At 48.7% G+C, this 17,883-nt stretch overlaps 1 protein-coding gene and 1 long non-coding RNA gene across 3 annotated transcripts in view; one reads left to right on the top strand and one right to left on the bottom strand.

Moving 5' to 3' along the window:
- The window catches only part of LOC140218513 (uncharacterized), a 255,473-nt gene that overhangs the window by 126,844 nt on the left and 110,746 nt on the right, over positions 1 to 17,883 (bottom strand). The window lies entirely within an intron of this gene.
- The window catches only part of LOC126531150 (uncharacterized), a 225,817-nt gene that overhangs the window by 106,445 nt on the left and 101,489 nt on the right, over positions 1 to 17,883 (top strand). The gene's annotated exons all lie outside the window — the stretch shown is intronic.

The raw sequence follows: 17,883 nt of genomic DNA, 5'->3' as shown, positions 1-17,883 counted from the left end.
TCCTTGTTAGCGACTTTACCACCACTTTTCCATATTGTGTATGTTTCAACCCTCTTCCCTGGGCCGATTCCGCAGGTAGAGCACAGGCGCGCCAATAAAATTACATCATTTTCAGGTTTGAGCTCTGTTATTGTTTCACACTTTTAATATTTAAGTCTGAGAATATTTACGATAAAAGGCACGCGCCGTCGATATTTTGTTTGATCACATTTGTTTGTGCGCTGCCATTCTAAAAATCAAGTAGGTCAAATAGATAAGACCTGGTATACATATATATATATACACGGAACTTCTCGGTGACACCGACGCCGACGACGATGGCGACTGCGAGGCAAAGAATTGCCCTCGTAATCGCATATAGCTGCTACGCCTCGTAGTCCACATAAGTGCTATTGCAATAGTAAAAGTGGAACCATCGTGCATTTTTACCGCACGTTTTACGACGTTTTTTCTAGAAACCCGTGTGATCCTTATAATTCGTTCTAATTGGATTTGCCTCGCAAGCTCACGGGCTACAATTTCTAAATTGTAATATGTGCATTAGAATAACAAATTAAACAGCTAATGAGTGAATTCGTGTTAATTAGTTGATCATGCATTTCAATTTCTTGTGCGAGTCGCAATTTCTTGTCTTAATCCAGCTCAAAGACTGCAATTTCTTTATCTACCACGTGCGATTTTCAAAAATCCTACGTGGGCTAAAAAATACGCCCCGTACAATGAATCAGGACGGCGCAATGACTCGTCCCAATGCAATGCACGCAGTTGCGGTATATATATATATCCTGCTCAGGTGATGACGCACGCCTGGCACCTCGAAACTGAGCGCATGTTTTCAAAGCGTCAACAATACCCCCGCGACTTCTGATCAGTCTTGAACGAAAGCAAACGCTCTCTGGTGCGTCAACGTGACTCTTGAGAAATGCCTACGACTGCGAGAGTGTCTGAATCAGTAAATGTCCATGTGATATAGTCTTTCCTCGCATTCTTTCTGACTGTCTCTCTTGGTACCTTTTATTTTTTGTGCGAAAGCGTCGAATGGCTCAGCCGCGTTTAGGTGAATGCGACGGAATGCAACAGTAGCGCATCGCGGTTTCTAGCGAATCAACACGACATGCCAAGTGTTTACATATAGCGCATCACACCTGGTGCGATGGTGGCGGCACACGGTGCCGCACATCGAAGGCAAAGCAGCATTTCCGGGCCCTTCCGGCGTCACGCCACGCCGCACTTCGGCAAGCGCAGCAGGCCCGCAGGAAATCCCATTTCCCAGGATTCCCAATGGGATGCAATCGCGTTTACATGCGCTGGGAAAATTGACTCGTTCGTCTCAATCCACCCCTATCTGGCGCATCATAATGTGACGCGCTTTCCTAGTGCAATAGTGCCGTTTAGATGGATGCGATGCGGTAGCGGAAAAGCCGCCGTCTCGCTTCTGTAGCAGCGAAACGGCGCCTAAATTTCCATTGGCTGCAACGCCACGTCGCTAGCGCCCCTCGACGGAGCGGAGCGGGCGAAAGGGTACAGCTGCTGCCGCAGTGGCGCGCCATGTGTTACGCGAGAGGAGTGAGCATCCCCGCGACGCCACGTCACCCTCGCTGCCGCTCTCGCTCTCAGAAGCCTGTGTTATCCCAACACTTTCTATACTCCGTTCCATCCATAGCAGTCAACGCTGTGGAAACTATGCAGAAAGTCCGGTCGAGAAAAGTTAACACTCTGCGCGTTCCGTTCATGCTTGGCTGCGCACCAACAGCGTTCGCTCGCGCGAGCATGCATGTGAAGCATCTCGCGGCGGGTTGCAAATTAAAAATCCGAAAGGGACAACAAAAATAAAAATGACTTAAAGCACCGCATTATCAGCCGTATACCACAGTGTGTGCGTTTCTAACTTGTTTCATTCAATACTGAGCCTATATAAGAAACAGTTGCCCACAAGTGTGGTAAAAGAACATCGAACTAAAAGCGCAGACGAAGCGACTGCAAGAAGTCCCTCTAGCCTCCACAGCGTTGACTGCTATGTATGTAACGGAGTATATGTAAGGCCAAATCAAATCGCGCCAAGCGTTCCAGCGCTGTTGCTTCCCCACGAGCAGTTAATAACTCGAAGAACTGCTCAGCGGCGTTCAATTGGACTATAATGATTTCGCGTTCACAACTCATATGGCGTGCTTAGGTGTCCTCGGCTTTTTCGCGGAAGCAGATTTCATATTTTCTAACGTCTAAGCTCCTGTCTTATGATGTCAGTATAGCGGCGAACGAAAAGAACCATTACGTTCGCGCACTTATTTGGACACGCCACTATTATACTATCGCTGCCTTCCTGTAGTTGCACCGTGTGTTCGCGGTTGGCCGTATATCAAGAAAACTCAGTGCCCTTCCACTCAGTGAACAAGGATGACCAGCGAAGCTGTGTATGTGGACCTCTTAATGACTAACCGCCGCGGGTAGGCCCGGCATTGCACTATCTTCGTGATCGGCCCACGTGTGGGAGTGCTTAACGCCTGCTTCACCTCCGCCTCGTTTCTGCCCGTTATTGCGCTATCTTCGGGGTCGGCCCACGTATGGGGAGTTTTGTATCTACACGCGGAGACGATCCTGGCGGAACTAGCCCTAATAGCTTCGCTTATTATACTGTTTCTTGTCTGTAATACTGGCTGAAAAGCTTGTCACCGTCAAGAAGGGAATAATGTCCGCAATCTTGATGTTCTATCTTCAAGCTTCCACCGGCCTCCTTGAACGGCTCACCGGTAAAAAAAAGAAAGAAAGAAGGGAAGTCGCAGTTTCGCCCGAAAGCCGAAGCATTGATTGCGATAGCAAATTAGTAGACAGCTATACGAAGTAAGGATAGATTTATCGACCGTATAAGCTTGTAAACATTCGCTAACTAAATTATGGTTACTAAGTTACTGACACTAACTAAATTACTAACTAAATTACTAATAAATTAAAACAAGCATGCTGCCTTGCGCGCACAAGCAAACATGAACACATCTGCCTCGATGACCGCCGAAACTCGCTCTCAAAACGCTGGAGTAATTTCTATCCCAATAAAAAAAAATTCATGCGAATTGGTAATTTTTGTAGTTTACCTTCATGAGAAAGGCTGAGACAAAAATTCGATGGGAAAGGCAGTGAAGTTGGATATTGCGGAGAAGAAGGAAATGGATATTCGGTTCGCTGTCATACACTATGCAAAGGCTAAGGGGGGAGAGAACGCTAGAAACAGCTCATCCCAAATTTGCGCTGTGTGACAGAGAGGGACCGCGGGGCTCCAACTTACTTTTGACCACTCGGTTCCGTTTGATGTCCATCGACGCAAGATATACGGGCTTCTTAGCATAGAATTGCCAATGCAGCAACTGAGCTATGACGTTATGCGACATGTCCTTACGAACTCTTTTACGCTTCCCCACAACCGCCTTTCGTACTATACAGTGTGTCCCAGCTAAGCTTAGTCAGAGATTTAAAATATCCAAATTTCACATAGCTAGACAGAACAAGGTAAAGTTTTGTGCCGTCGCTTGGAGATACTCAATGTATTGTTTTTCTCATTCCGCCTAATTAGATAATTAGTTTTGATTAATTCATAAACTTCTCAATTACAATTCGATGAAAAGTGTCAATGAGAAAATTGTAGAGCGACATGAAAAACTCCCGATACAGCTTTCTGTTCCTCAATACGTGCTTCATAAAAGCGTTTTTCCAAGCGTGAAAGAAGCCTGCGAATGGCGCGCAAAGGGCCTCGAGCGTGCAGTCGCGCGACAATTAGGCGGAATAAAAAAAATAGTTGAGTATCTCCAAGCGACGGCAAACAACATTACCTTTGTTCTGTCGAGCTACGTGGCATTTGCATCTCTTTAAACTCTGGCTACCGTTAGCGGGGACACCCTGTATTTTAGCCTGTCTCATTCAATCGTGTCGCTCTTTTAGAAAAAAAAAAAGTTATAACTAATTTCTAATATCAAATTTGGTCAATGCAGAAGTCTGGCGAACGAGACATTCTGACTCGCATGTGAGTCACTCGAGTATACCAAGGTACGAGGCAACGACTATTCAAATCTGTGGCAGAACTACACCACTTCTGCACCCGATGTTTTAAGGGGAGTCGCTTAAGGGGCAGACCAAACGAGAGAAATCAACATTGAGTTCTAACAAAATAATGAACCCAGTGCAATGGTTGAACGGGAGAGCTCGAGTTTCTGTAGCACTTCTAACCATAATTAAATGTTCTGGCTCTTCGTACAATAAGGCAGCGTAATTGAATTAAACGCGGCGAAAGCAAAGCACCGAAGATCCGCGACGAGCGCCTTGAGCGCTGCCTCTAGCGGCCGCGAAGCAATACTCATGTCTTGACTAGTGCAGCGGCTCATCTCCACATCGTTGCGTTTCTACACGACGTTTACTTGTCGCTTCCGTTGCCTGGGGCTGAAATTGCGAGGGAAATAAAATTTCACAACAAATCGGGGAGCTAGGTTCCTGCGGGCTCTCTGATTGCGGCCGATCGAAAGACACGATGCGCTGATTTCGTTGTCATTTCTTTTTCTCGCGGCGTTCCACTCCTTCCTTGTTCTCCTACGTTCTGGTCATTTGCAGTAGGATACGGTCATCGTTTCTCCGACCGTAATGTGTTGCTTCGTTTGTCGCAAGCACCCCCAAGAAAAAGCGATGGTCCAACGGCACGTATCCGTAGTTTCCCTGTACTGTTGCTGCGTGCAGAGAGAATGGCCCGCTGCCACTTCTCGCTTATAGCTCGCTTCATCCAACAGCGCTCTCTTGCGCGATCACTGTCTGCGGCGGAGTCTTCCGCTCACGCTAAGGAGTTCCCGTGGACATTGAGATAGAAGCGATAGCCCTTACGCTTCTGAACTACTAAGGCAAAGGTGAAGGGTAGTTTATACTTGCGCTCTTTTACTGATGTCAGGGTATCTTACGTTCTGTAACCCACCCTGGTGCCTCCCCCCTCCTTTCCCTTTATATACAAACGCTTTTTTTTTTTTACATTTCTTGTCCACGCACCAGAAGTATTTCGGCTTTCGCCGCACACTTACAAAAAACGTGTTGGCTCTTTTTCCTGGCAGAGCGACCACTTATACGGTCATCTGATTTTCGCCCCTTTAACGAAATTCGTCGTCGCTTTTCTCGTTTACGCTCGGAAGAGAACCCGTAACGGACAATGGATTGTGTGTTGCTGCCGCATGTGTACTACAAAGGCGTGACCTAAGATCGTCCAGCACGTTATTGTACATAAGTTTATGCTGCGACTGCGTCATCAAGAAATTCGGTGGGAGGTCTCTGTCTCACCGTTCGCAGTGACTTCGGCGAATTTTTGCTCACCAGGCCATTTGAGACACGTCCGCCTTCATTTCATCGGTCATATTCCTCCTGCATTTTTTTTGTTTGTTTACCCTCTGCTAATGGGTCATACCCACTATAGGGAGGGAATTGATCAAGATTCGGATGGAATTAGAAGGCGATTAAAAATTCCAAGAAAACAACCGAAATTAATGGTGTCCCCCACTTTGTCCTGTTGTATCGCTCCGTGGCCTGTTTCTGCATCATCTTCTACATCGCGCATCATATTCTTGGCCGCACGCCGACTATTATTACTGTTGAAAGGTTACGTCCACATTAGCGGAAAAAATGATCACCCCTCCCCTACCGGGAGCAGGGCTGCAAGCGAAGCTAGGGATCCGCGACTCTTCGCTGTCGTAACGCTCACGGCGAGGTGGGCACGTCAACGACGAGCCCTTTCTCGAGCGAGTTCCCGGCGACGTCCACGAAACGCCGCCTGTTCTTCGGCCGAGTGCACGACGCGCGGCGCGCTCCCGCTGCCGTTCCTTCAACGCAGCCTGCTCTTCGGCACAACGAGCCAAACCATTGCCTCCTAGACCGGTTTAAATCCTGCGCTTTCCGTCGTGACGTCACTTCCTCCCGTCCTACGGACCTTCTCGCTCGCCTCGTCTGCACCGGCGCACAAGTCCGCCGCGCGCCATATTTGCTTTCTGTACTGTGTGGGTGTGCTGCAGTTGTGTTTAATTTTTTATGCGAAGCATATTACTAGAGCTCAACCCAGCTCCTCAGGCGCGGCGGTGTCGCCTTCAATACCACGTGACACCGTGACGTCACGACAGAGGAGAAACGGGGCTCCAACTCGCACCGTCGCTCGCGGCGGTATATAAGCAGCTGCGCTTGTTTCTAGGTGGCTTTGGCTCAACTCTTGCAAGATGGGCTGGGTGGGAATCGAACCAGGGTCTCCGGAGTGTGAGACGGAGACGCTACCACTGAGCCACGAGTACGATGCTTCGAAGCGGTACAAAAGCGCCTCTAGTGAATGCGGTGTTGCCTTAGAAACGAGCTGTTTCTAAGGCTCAGGCGTGCGTCGCTTGCTCAGGTGCACATTTCGTTGCCGCGCCGAACGCTGCGTTGCTCGACGCTCAACGCGTCCAATGCGGGGCGCGTAGTCGCTGCGCCGTAGCCCATTGTCTTACACCCCTTGGCGGGTCGACGGGAACGCTGTCGCGTTCCACTCTTGAAGGCGAAGCAGAGTAACGCATGAGTTGTTTCTTCTACTAGCCGAACCAAATATAGCCAAGCAACAGCAGTTCACCAGGCTAAACAGTGGTTCAACAACTAAAATAAAGGCTAGTATGCTTCGCATCCTGGGCTTAACCTTAGCTAAGCCACAGCCATTTTTCGTCTTATTTTGTTTCCGTTCTCCTAAGTTTTGTTGCATATGCCGGTCTTGACATGCCGAACAACCGTTGTGTGCCGGCAGTTCAAGTAATTACAGAACAGGGGAAAGTCCCAAGTGTTTTCTTTCCCGAAGGACGAAGTGCTGCGCACAAAGTGGCTGAGGGCGATTCCGCGGAAGGATTTTGCTCCTACAGAGAATAACAAGGTAAGAAATTTGTTGTTACACTGTGTTTCTAGTTACACTAGTGTCGTTGAAGTGCAACTCAATTATTCATTTTTAGTCAAACGAGACCCAAATGTGGCACGTATCTAGGTTTCTTTGCATGCAGGTATGCGCGCGGCACTTCGAGGGATCATGCCTTGAATGAAAGACTTCGTACACGGATCCTAGGACAGGGCGAGTGCTCGAGGTTTCTTTGAAAGTACCGCGTCTTCGCCAAGGATCAGTGCCTTCCCTTGTTCTTGGATGCCCATCGTACTTGTCGAAACAAGACGGCTGCCCTTCCAGGCTATCACCTGAGAGCATCCGCCGAGAAACGGATCCACCGAAAAGCATCCGACTTCGCTCGTGCGATTTCCGAATCCGCAGCATGCTACCAGAGTGAAGAAATTCAGCGTACTTTTTCCTCCCTTCTTGAACTGAGAGTACGGTTGAAGATAGTGTGCGTGGCTTATGTGTGGACGGTTATTCATCGCCCCAACTGCACACTGTTTTTAAACATTGTGAACGAGAGCGCACCTGTTTTGCACTCATCCGTGACCGTCTCCGTTGAGATGGAGATAAGTGCGCGCTTCCGCAGCAAAAGCCTAAAGCGTTTTGGACATTACATGGTTCGAAATGAGATCAAGGATATCAATGCACTCGTCGAACTGCTGAATCGGATGCAATACAATGGGAGCGCCGAGTGTCCGTCTGATGGAGTTCCAGATATTGTTTGTGCCCTTCTGGAAACAATAGAGGAACACATATTACAGCGAGAAAAATGGTAATGGTTAGATTTTGGAAAGGACAGGACACACTGCTTGTAAAAAAACGCGTGCAGTATTCATCAGAGGTTACGGTACTCGCTTGCATTTTGCGCACCATATCCCCTCACGCATGCAAATTCTTCAGGTCATCAGGTTTTCTGGTCTTGCCACATCCGAGCATGATAAGAAAACTGTGTTCTTCATTTCAGTTGTCCCCACAGAATGAATCTGGGCATGAGAATTTTCCTAAGTACATCCCCCACACCATGTAATGCACGCTGAAGTAGTTGTAAACAAACCGTTGCAGCCCGAAAATTCCACGCTTTTCCTGGAGATGTCAAATCATAGGGACGTTGCGGAGCACCCAATTAAAAGCCTGCCAGTCTTCGAAGAACTACATACATGTGAAAATTGCCATGAACCTGACCTTGTGGTTGGCATGTTAGCAAGATGTGCCAGACACGTAATCCTCAACAATTATTGCAAGAACAGAAATGACACGGCTGCTGCTGCTGCAAAAGCTGATCCAAATGCACGTAAATTAAAGACAGTTGCGAACAAGTGAAAATGAGAAACGGCTGTTCTTGGCTGCTGTTTCTTGGGCTTTGATCATGAGTGAAGAAAATGAAATTTTGTCCCTGTTTGTGATTTGTCCCTGTCTGTCTGCATTTTGCATTTGTACACATTAACTCATCTGTGTACCTGGAGCGAACGCCATGAGACGGTATTTTTCAAGCGTTCTCGTCTTTTTCTCTTCATCATTTTGTCTTTTTCCACACCTCAACGATCATACATCATTTTTACACGCCACTTCTTGACCACACTAAAAAAAAAGCCGATGCGTAGCGTCTTGCAAGCCCTGAGAGCTCCTGTATACGTAGCGAGTGCTGTGCAGCAAGCTGGGGAAACTTGGAAGAGGCGCGTCGCCTGGGACGGGCAGTGGTGACGTAGCTGACGTCAAGGCACGTGACGCGCACACCTGAGTGAGTGAAAACTTTATTGAGTTCTAGTAATTGTATTCTTCTGCGGCTGGGGCGGATTCTTCAGGGGAGTCTTTCTCCTTGTGTCTTCCCCGGAGGTCTTCACCCGCCGCTTCGTCCGTCCTCTATCGCAATCGTCGGCTACCCTCAGTCCAGTGCTCCACTGGCTTCTGATACAGGTCTAGGAGGCACTGACCAAACGCGGCGTCCCCATCGGACTGCTGGGCCTGAACTGACGGGAAACGACGGGCATGAGGCGAGCGAACACGCGAGCACACTCTTTCCCTCCTGTGGAGCAAGGGGACACCTGATTGGCTCGCGCCTGGAGCTGCGTCTACTTCTTGATGCACGTAAAACTCCGCTTTAAAGGGCGCGTATGATGAGCCGACAGTGTCTGAACCGGTTAGCGTGGTGGTTTCGCAACCCGACAAGCAATTTTTATTTTCGCGCGGCTTGAGTTTTTTTTTTTTTTTTCGTACAGCAACACCGACGCCGACACGAGTGAGGCAATACACGCTTCGCTTGAATGCAGTTCCTCTGGGTAGCGTGGCGTTTTCCCATTGGTCGAGAGCATGACATTGTTCCCATTGTTCTTATCGGTACAAGTGCAAATGTAAAATCTAGTTTTCTACGCATATGTGTAAGTGTCTACGTCAAGGTTATCGCAGCATATAAGCAGGAGAGGTATCGGCGCTAAAAAAAACATCTGCGTTATCGATGGAGTGGACACGCATAGTTCATACGCCCGAAGAACAACATGCGTACGGGGAACGCCGGAAGGAAAAGCAACGAGAATGTAAACGGCGCCGTCGCGAAACGAGCACCGACGAAGAACGTTCCCGCGATGCTGAACGAACGAATGACAACCATTCCACTGTGTGAAGATGGAATGACAGCGAAAGCACTTTGCTTTTCGTTTGAGAGCTTTGACTGTAGTCAGCTGTCACTGCCATTCAATCTTCACAGAGTGGAATGGTTGTCATTTTTGCCGCCCGCTACACGCCGCGCGAGTTTTTATAGCGAAGCTGTTAAAGGCTAGTTCCCCCAGGATCGTGTCCGCGTGTCGACACACTATCAACAGGATTGGCTCCAGCGCCATAGTCTTCTTCCACAGCTGGCTCGTTGGCCTCTCTCGGCGCTACAGCGCGAACGCGTTCGTACCACTGCTCCCGCGTTCGTCGTCGTAATTAATTAATTAAGAAACACAAACACGTAACCAATTTTACAGTGAAGCTTTTAAGGACTAGTTCCCCCAGGACCGTGTCCGCGTGTAGAAACAAAACTCACTATACTTGAGCCGATACCGAAGATAGTGCAGTGCCGGGCCCACCCACGGCGGAGGTGAAGCAGGCGTTAAGCACTCTCCATACGTGGGCCGATCCCGAAAACAGTGAAATGCCGGGCCAACTCGCGGCGGAGGTGTAGTTCGTCATTAAGAGGCCCACGTACAAAGCTTCACTTGTCACTCTTCTTCAAGGAGTGCAAGGGCACTGAGATTTGTTTTTCTTTTTTCGCTCTTGTGGACGTGCTTTAAAACGCACGCGCTGTCGCGCTAGAGTTTTGGGGCGTCTGAAGCTTGAGTATAGTGGAGCGCTCGGGACGGGCGTCCCTCCTTTCGCCCTCGCTGCCCCTTCCCACTGTGGTGGCCGCGTGAGCGCTCTCCGGCGGTGGGAGAGGAGGATGGCAGCCTCATTACACGCTGGCGCTCGCGCCGCTGCCGACAACACACACATAACGAACCGGTGCATAGGTATAGCCACCTATACTAGCTCTACAAGTGTGCTGTTTAAAGGCTCTTTTCTACGTGGAATTGTGCAATGAAACAATAAAGGCCACCTAATATCCTCATTGCAACAATTATAAGCTTTCCAATGCATCCATTCCTTTAAAGGAGCGAACAGCTTTCTTGAAGCGTTCGGCAATTTGCTTATATTGACAATCACCGTCGGTGGTTTCCTTAAAGCTTTTTTTTTTTTTTCTATTCTCTCCTGCGTCATGACTTCAGCTCCACGTGTAAGCCACACCAGCGGCGAAGCTTTCTTTTTTCTGTTTCTTTGTCTTCTTTCTTTCTTTCTTTCTTCCTTCTTTTTTTTTTCAGGCCGCAAACGGTTTTTGCCAGCGGCACATTCAAATAAATAAAAGCACATTACCAAACGCATCAACTAAGCCCAATAGAAGAACGTTTATTTTTTTTTTTATTTTTTTTTTTTTTTTGTGGACGGGGAAGTAACTCGGGTCTCTCATGTCAGTGAGTTCGTCGACACTTACGCGGAACGCATCTTTGCCATAATGATAGAAATAAACGCGCACGAGCCCTTTAACAGCAACTTCGCCTGATTTTCTCTCGAGCAGTTCGGATGTATCTTACGCAGACCTGAAGCGTGGCGCCGCAAACAAGCAGTTAATAAAGCGAAACGAGCACAGTTAGCACAATGGCCTGGTTGTACGGCACTTGGTGATCGCCCAGTTCTTCTCACGGCTGCCAGCACCACCGCTGTCGCAGTATGCAGATAGCAGTGCTACCTCCATGTGCATATCTTGATATGCACCCTTTGGTGGTTCTCGCATTGCTATTGCTAGAACTCGGAACGACCGTTGCTATCACTAGAGAGGCGCGGACGCAAAAGCAAAAAAATAAAAGAAAAACACGGAGCCAGGAAGGGAAAGGCGGGGATGGCACGCACAGAAGAGAAAATGCAAAAGAGGCTGTCGCAGCGCTTGAGCTATCAGCTCCGTGCGGGTGATAACTTCAGCGGTTGAACAAGCCAGAGCAAACGCTGTGATACAAGTGAAGCCAGTGAAGCAACACATATAGACGCAAGATACGATGGTTCCCGCATCTCCCTTTGCTCTCGCTTTCCTTCCATCTCTCTCTCTCTCTCTCCCCGCCCGGGCAGACCTTCCTCGAAGTCGTCCGTTTATCTTCACGTGGGCACTCGCGAGTCACAAAATGCAGATGTTGCGACTCTTGCTATCTGTTAGCACAGTGCACGTGCTCAACCCGTGGTAACTCGCAACGACGGGCGCTCCGTTCCATGCGCAAGGCGCCGACGAGCCTTGGCTCCGTGATGGAGGAAAAAAAAAAATCTGCGATTCATAGTGAATCCCACTGATCAACTGGCATGGAGATGGTGGAGCATCAGTGGATAGCGGTAGATTAGAGATAGTGGGACGGGGCATCGCTGTAATGAACCGCGTACCTCGACTAGAAATTCTGTCTTGATCATCAAATTGGACGCGATTCGTCACGCTCCGTTAACAGTACGGCGCACCTTAGGTCCTCTAGCTTGCACTTCATAACAGCGGTGCGCCTTGCCTTCATTGTTCGCTTACCTTTCAGAGATCGGCCTTCTCGGAAAGGTTTAACGAAGGTTCACTTCGTGAAATAAAAAGGCCGGAATTCTTTTGCCATCGATCCACCTGTAAATGTCATTATCAGGCTTACTCGCAACTACTAAAAAAAGAAAAAGAAAAAATTGTTCAACTCTCCTCTGGAAACTTCTAATCACCTTCCCCCTCCCTCTGCAGATTATCGTGTCAATTGTCGTATGCACGCCGGCGGAAATATCTGGTTTCCAACAGAGAGCGTCTCTCCTTCTCTCTCTTTGTCAGAAGAGATGCCGGTTTCCACTGGTCCACCCAAGGCAGTTTCGTGTTTGCCGCTGTTCGTTTCTGACTAACTCGGCCGCAAAGGACTCTCCTCACGCCCCGGGTAAAGATCTTATCCGTATTAACATTTTCGTGTAGTGCAGACAAAGCTATCAGCCACGCCGGCCAACCAGAAAAGATAACCAGAGCAAGGGCTACTCCAGTGACACGCCTATGATCGCCTTGTGCGACGCCGACTGAATGAAAGCTTCACGAAGGGTTTAGTAGCGCACAATAGGAGAGCCCTCCTCCCATCCCTTAGAGAAGTAATGCACGACATTCAATCGTATCTCAACACAAATTATATTCGATGTAATAGAAATTCAACACAAATGCAACACTATCTCTATAATGACTTTCATAAGCGATTTCAGGAACACGCAACCGCATCTCGTTACTTATTAGCTGACACGACCAGTATGCCTTCGCTGTACAACGGCGCGCGACATTGCGCCTTTACGCAAATGAAGTATACTGCTACCACAGCGGAACTTCACATTAGCGACAAAAATAACTCGATTTAGCAAGCAAGCGATGGGAGTACCGATAATTTAACCACGATTTAATGATTGGCAACCGTATACGCTCACAAGATGTGCGGAAATGATACGCCAGCTGCGCGTGACGTGTTTCCGTTGTGATTAGACGCGGATAGTTTAAAACATATTTCGATGTGAGGAGTCCCAACGGTCGCTCGACGATTCACGTAGCTCCCCCAGAGACAATTGAAATTGATGATCAGGCAAATTTAGGAAATATAGCGAGTAATATCTTGCGTTCGGCCACTGATCATTCACGACACCGCTATAGCTTTCACTGTACTGGATAGAGTTTAAAAGTAGAAATCGAGACGTCCAAGATCCTGTTATCTCTCCTTCATCTTTTTCCGTTCATTTTCTTAATACCAATGCGGTAGAAATCGTTTTCAGAGAAACGAGTTTGCGGGCATGTTTGCAGGAATCGATTATCTTTCTTTCACACGGAACAAGCGCTCCCAGCGATCTACTTCTCTTCCTTATTTTTTCGTTTCTCTTAATGCTGTATCATTAGCAATTTATCGACCCTTTGTGCACGTTTCCGACAAACGTTGCGCGTGAGCGCAAATGTGACAGGCATGGGAGCTCAAGTGCGCCATAGCTACATTTAGGGAACGCTCGTCGGTACCTGCACCTGGTTGCGACCGCCGCAACTGAAGTTTTTCAAAGAAGGGAGCAAGTAAGCAAACAACTGTTTTGTGCATTTCTGTTCGTGTGTGTGTGTAGTGCTTCTGATATTTTCTTCTTTTTTGTCTTCCTTTATAGTTGCTTGAAAAACGAATGTGGGAGTTTTGGATAGCCGGCTATGACGTAGCCTACGTTTCCCCATGTTTCTACATCTAAACAAAGAAAAAAATAATATAAGTACCAATGTTGCTTTGCGTTTCCGCGGGAGCGAAATTTGAAATGCCTTAACGAGTCGCAAGACTACAGCCCTATCCCTGCACTGCGTTTTGTGCGCCGCAGGGCTTCTGTGTAGCTCCGCAAATGCCATGTCAGTTTGGTCGGTTTGCAAGAAAAGCGCTTGTCCCGCTTCCTGCAACTTCCGGTACAACTAACGGTGCAGTCTTCATTGTCTTCTTTCGTCCATTGAAGACAGGAAGTTTCTGGGAAAGATCCTGCTTCCGCGCGACTAAAATCTCGCTAACGATTGGTCACACCTCTTATAAGCGTCTCGGGTTCGTTTCTTAATAAATAAATGCTTATGCTGCGCTGCATGCCACCGAAGAAAAGGCGCTGCGCAAGTGGCTGCATGCACTACGAATATATGCGGACAGCGGACGTTGCGTAAGAATGATTTGCCAGCGGACGGCATTCGTCCAGACCCGACACGCGAAGCCTGTGGGTAGACCGCCTGGCTATACGTTACACCATCCCTAAATATTATCATCTGAGAACGTTAGTATAAACGATGGTGGCGGTGCGTCCACGCACGCCATCTCGGATGGGGAACAACTGCAAAGAACACGTGACGTACGCTGAAAACACAGAGCGCTTGCGCACCGTCAACCACTGATTGTTTCCCACGATAGAAATATGCCAGAGCTCTGCAGAGTATTTCCTTCACAAACATTAACAATGTGCGCTTACAGTTACGGCCGTCCTCTACTTTTCGCTATCTCCAGAAAGAAGTGTTTCCCGAATAATTTTTTCACAACGCCGAGGCCTCAGTACGCGTACATAACCTTACAAGAGGCTTTATAACTCAAGGCGAGGACCGGCTTTTCGTCGTAGAGAACGCGCGTCACCCACTCCCACACCCGACTTGCGGTCGCTGGCTAAACAAACAACGAGAAGCAGTCAACGCTGCGAGGTCATTAGCCTACTAGCAGAAAAAGCAACAGCGGTGACGGGCACCTCGCACTTGTCAAACATGCCGACGGCCGCCCTTTAGATATTCCAGTGCACTGCAACGTTCCGTTCTTTCTTTCTCTCACTCTCTGTGTGTATGTATGTGTGTGCCTTTTCGTACCCTTTCCGTCTTCAAACACGGCGCATGTATCGAGTGTTGCACTCCGTCTAATCTGCCGACGGCTCGTTTACACGAGGCAGAGGACACAGAGTTCCAAAGTTGGGAGAAACATTTTGGCCTTCGAGCAGCGATAAGGGGCGGCACGCGAAGAGCCAGCCGACGACGTAAAGAAGCCACGTTCTTTTGCGGATCCGCACTGTTTACTTGACTGAGCGCGAGCTGACGATGGTTACCTAAACAAGGACGAATGACTGACTGGCAACATAATGGGTTGCGAAGCCTCGTATAGGAAACGCGGAAAGGCTGGTTTTAAAAGATATTTAAAAGACGACTCGGTCTACGGAACGTGCGTCCTGTTGTCATTAGCTGTTCTAGTGCACCCTGCAAGGTTTCTTTCTGCAACGTCGTATATCCTTTTGACGATATGCTCGGTGGGGCTATGCCCTAACCGTTTTGGACGAGAACATTTCCTCTCATACCGAGCCGCACGTAAGGCTGTTATAATGAGTGCCGTATGTTCTGGCTTACTTGTATGGTTGCTATGCAGTTTGTCTCTCAAACGTTTTTCCACAAGACGGTTTAGTTCAAAGCTTCTTGCGCTTCTCGTAACAAATGGCAGCGTAGGCCTAATCTCTCCTCTGTGTGGGTCCTGCAACTTCTTTTCAGTGTCGCAGCTTAAATTTGCTTTAAAAAATACATTTCCACTAAGAAATCTTTTAACGCTCTCAAAATAGAGAAAGAAGGAAGTAGGGGTTGGGGGAGGGGTTAACTAGGAAAGCGTCTGGTCCTCTTGCCCAACACCTAGAAAACGGAACAATAAGAACATAAATTTGTGGAGAGAGACGTAAGAAAGAGAGGCACTGTGAACATGCTCCGACAGTGCCAAGCAGTCAGAGGTGTTAGCACAGACAACTCGTCTTCAAAAAGCACAAAGGTGCCAAATGCCTTCATAGTCTTGCGAACCGACGAGTTCGGCAAGTTCGGTGTTCACGTGAAGTCTGAGCGCACACCGTCTTACCGTAAGCGGTCCCCCAAGAAAACCTTGATAAGCGGAAGACAGCCGGGTAGCGTTCCCTTTAAATTGCCTCCCGATTGTTCCACCTAACTGTTCCTTTAATGCGGTTCATTTATTCCCTGCTCCACAAACGCTTCCGTTGCCAGTCATGATCGTCGTGCAGACGTTCAGTGAAGCACGTGCGGTGATGTTCGCCGCACACGCAATGCCCGCTTTACTTATGTCAACGTTTCCTGCCGACCTCCTTGAAAAACACGGCACACGACTTTGGTTATCACCCGTTCTTCCCTGGGCAGGCGCACGTTTCGTTCGCCTTGCAACAATGTCCGTAGCGCGTGCTCCGTTTTAGCACTGGAAAGGGACACGCTGTTGCCTACAAAACGCACCACCGCAACAGGAGCAAAGTTCCATGATGACTATGACAACACAGGACAGAGAGAGAGAGAGAGAGAGAACAGAATGAGGCGAACGGGAACAAGTCCTCTTTAGGGCCCACTCGAAATTTGCGTGTCGTGAGGGTATCAGCTCGTGTTGGTCGACCATCGGCGCGATAAAAAAGACTCTCGAGCCGTTGAGTCTTTCGGCAAAGGAAAACCTCTCTCTTGCGTGAGAGTACAGATAGATACGCTCCCTCTTATCTTTTCTGCTGTAGGAGAGATGAGAAGCCAAGTGTGACAGAGTCAAAGACGGCTCGCAGAGCCACCACGCGCGTGCTTGTAATCAGCAGTCCAATACGCACACTCTTATGCAAACGAGTGCGCGCCTGAGCCATTTCTCGCCTTCTCCTCTCCATCTTATCGTTGTTGCGGGGACTGCAGATTTCGACGCCACGGCGACCTCGCTCTGTAGCTGGCCCTTTGATCACGTGGACAGGCCTTTTCTCTCTCTCTCTCTCTCTCTCTCTCTCTCTTTCGTTCTACATTGCCCCACCACACTCTCGTCGACACCCTGTCGAGCCGTCTCGTCTACCCTTTCTCAACCGGAGTTCACAATCTCTGCCTGCTACAGCCGTACCGGAGATATCGTGCGCGCAGTTGGCAACACCCCTATCGAGGGAAGCCCCAAATGACCGCAGCTACTGGCTGGCAAGATTGACAGAGAGCGCCCTTAAGCAGCACCATGCTACTCGTCGCTCCAGGCCAAAGAGTAAATTGTGGACATCCGCGCGTGTGCGCATTTCAAGCTAAATGCGCGGTGGTGTATTAATCTACGGCGTTTATTTACGAAATCAACTTCGTTAATCAGACAAAGAACGCCTTGCGTAAGACTTTCCTGAGAGGACGGGCAAGCGCGGTGATGATGTAGCACTGTCTTGAACTGTGGAGCAGAAATTCGCATTGGGCAACGTTGATAAAATGTTTAGATTAGCTAATAATGCATCCCAAAGCTGAGCATAGGCATGATAGGACGCCCCAGTGTAGGTCTGTGGACTAAGTTAAGCAATTTGTGTTGTTTCTTTTTTCTTCTCTCTCTGTCTTTCTTTCTCTCTTTGTTATGAGTGTGAGTACGACAGAAGTCGGCATCACGGGCGATGCCCGTTACTTACCCCTTTTTCGCTTAGCCGAACAACACATATAAAACGTAGGTCACTCGAAATAAATTATAAAGCCGTGATTTTCCAGGAAGGCGCAACTCGATTATACCAATGTGCGCCGAGAGCGCAGCACAACGAACGACACTTCGCACATCACGTAAAGCAGTCGGCGCGACTGGGAATCGAACCCTGGACCTCGTGCACAGCAGCTGATCGAACGCTAAATGACCGCGGCTGGTTTGCTCCAAGATTCGCCAATGTACAGTGATCCGGGTGGTGGTGTACCAGCTTTGCAATGACGACTTTGATCTGTACGTACGCGCGTAGTGACGCCTCATAGTATGCGGACTGGTAGCTGAACGGCAACCACGCGGAACATAATTTTGAGGTATTCGCGGCCTGGCAGCGCTCACCTTTCCTATTCGTGTTGCGTCCTGGACGTCATTTAATCCCGGCCGAAATAGGTTCGATATGGATAGGTAGGTAGGCAGGTAAGGTTAAACGGGTTCCAACTGGAGAGGTCGAAAGCAGTACGT

The sequence above is a fragment of the Dermacentor andersoni genome, chromosome 5 (assembly GCF_023375885.2).
Source record: "Dermacentor andersoni chromosome 5, qqDerAnde1_hic_scaffold, whole genome shotgun sequence".
Lineage (NCBI taxonomy): Eukaryota > Metazoa > Arthropoda > Arachnida > Ixodida > Ixodidae > Dermacentor > Dermacentor andersoni.
This window is presented reverse-complemented; position numbering and strand designations above follow the sequence as displayed.